The sequence below is a fragment of the Bidens hawaiensis genome, unplaced genomic scaffold (genome assembly GCF_021521415.1).
Source record: "Bidens hawaiensis isolate Kalapana, Puna unplaced genomic scaffold, B.hawaiensis_p1.1 tig00026659_1, whole genome shotgun sequence".
NCBI lineage: Eukaryota > Viridiplantae > Streptophyta > Magnoliopsida > Asterales > Asteraceae > Bidens > Bidens hawaiensis.
In genome coordinates this window covers 189,518-191,712 of record NW_027494298.1, presented here as the reverse complement: position 1 = coordinate 191,712, position 2,195 = coordinate 189,518, and the positions used below count along the sequence as shown (strand labels likewise).

General features: G+C 39.1%; 1 pseudogene; it reads right to left on the bottom strand.

The window, feature by feature from the left end:
- Positions 1 to 1,479: 1,479 nt before the first annotated feature.
- On the bottom strand, positions 1,480 to 1,962 carry LOC143573871 (putative mitochondrial protein AtMg00820 pseudogene; annotated as a pseudogene).
- Positions 1,963 to 2,195: the final 233 nt, after the last annotated feature.

Here is a 2,195-nt window from a genome sequence, read left to right as displayed (position 1 = left end):
TGGTTTGATCTTTATGTTTGATTGTTTTGCAAGTAACTTGAAGATTGACTGTGTTTTATTGTTCTTGAATTTTGAATGAGTTTACTTATGTTTATATTGATGTTTATGATGTTTAACTTAAGTATTAGCTGTTGTCCAAAAATCATGTTAGGCTAAACTAGTTAGTTCTACCTAGGTTTGATGAAAATTGTTAGGTTTTAGTAAGTAGATTGGATTGTTGATGATCATGACTTGAATTGTTAATGTAAAGTTTGGTTTAACATTGAATTAGGTTGTGTTTAGTTGCTGTGTTTTGATTAATAATACTCAATTACCTCTTGCTTTGATTGATTGAATCGGTTTTAGTTGGTTTTAGCTTGTTTAAACTCTTTACTTTGTGTTTAGAGACTGTTTGCGGTGTACAACCGTAGGGTTAAGTTGGGCATATTAATTAGTTAAAATCAGCGGGTAGGCACCTTCTTAGAGACCGAGAGGTGATAGGAAGTAGGGTCGTCTCATAGCTTTTACTTGTTAGGACTAGGATCACGCGAGAGCGGGTTCGGTTCTTGTCGGGTTTGGGTTTGTGAGCGATTAGTTGACCTAGTTTAAGTTAAACTAAATTTTTCCTCTATCCTTGGGTGCGTAGTATTCGTCTCCATTAGGGTAGTGTGTCGGTGAGACCGAGATGAGAGTTGACATTAGAACACTTTAACAATTCGTCACCCGGTTAGTTCTTAAAATCAATTAAGTGTAGATTAGGGTTTGTTAGTGAGACCGAGAGGTGATATAGCTTTCTTGAGTGAACCTTAGTTGTGTCATCCTTAGATACCGGTGTCGTGAGATTCTACAATCCATTAGCTTATTATACATTCAATAGGATTCTTACCTAGGTAGACGTTTTCCCCATTGATAAATCTTACTTTCAAAGTTTCGTCTAGTTTTCTTAATTTAAGTCTTTTAAGTTAATTTAAGTTAGGTTAAGTATTTAATAATTAAAAAACATTTAAAATATATTATTCTTAGGTGAGTCTTGGTTAGGGTTAAGTATTAAGTACGTTTTCACGTGTCCTTGTGTTCGATACTCGGACTTCATTAGTGCTATACTATTAGTGATCGGTACACTTGCCGGTTTTGTGTGGTTTCTTTAGGAGTCTTGTTTAATAAATTTAAAGCTTAGTTGTGAGAGCATCATTATACACACATCACCAAGATCCTTTATCGTAAATTCCCGATTAAGATGAGAGATAAAGGATTGTATGATGTCTTCATCGTTTCCGGTAATGATAAGATCATCCACGTAGACAAGGACATACATAATGTAAGCATCTCTACGAAAAATGAAAAGCGATGTATCCGCACGGCTGCATGTGAACCCGTAGGATAGAAGGAATGTGCTCAAACGCTGAAACCAAGCACGAGGAGCTTGTTTGAGGCCGTAAAGTGCCTTAGATAACTTACAAACGTAACTTGGATACTAGAGTCCACAAATCCGGGTGGTTGTTACATGAAGAAGATTTCATTTAAATCACCGTTTAGGAATGCATTTTTGACGTCTAGTTGATGCAATTTCCATTGATTGAGAACCGCAAGAGATAAAACTATGCGAATTGTAGATGCCTTGACCACCGGACTGAAGGTGTGAGAATAATCCAATCCCGGAATTTGAGTAAAACCTTGCGCTACCAAACGTGCTTTGTACCGATCAATTTTTCCATCAGAACGATATTTAGTACGAAACACCCATTTGGAACTCACAACATTCATAGATGCTGGTCGTGGAACTAGCGTCCACGTGTTATTTTTTTGAAGAGCCGTAATTTCTTCGACCATTGCCGCCATCCACTTTGGATCTTTGGCTACGGATTTGAAACTTCGTGGCTCCGTAGCGACTGACAAAGCCACATGTAATGCATAGGAATTTAGAGCAACAAGATCTGCTTGATGCCTTGGTTTAAATATTCCCGCCTTTGCTCGAGTCGTCATACGATGGGATTTAGATACAGGTGGTACTGCGGTTTGTGGAACGGGTACAGCAGGGGAGGGTGGTTCGGGTGTAAGAGGGAGGGTGGTTCGGGTGCAGAAGGTGAGGCGGGTTGGATTGAGAAGCTGGTGGAGTTTGGATGGAAATCGGATGGCTGTTGTGTAGGAGGAGGATCCATATTGGGTTGAATTTGAGATGGGCCGTTGGGTTGGTTATGGGCTAGAGTGGTAAGAAG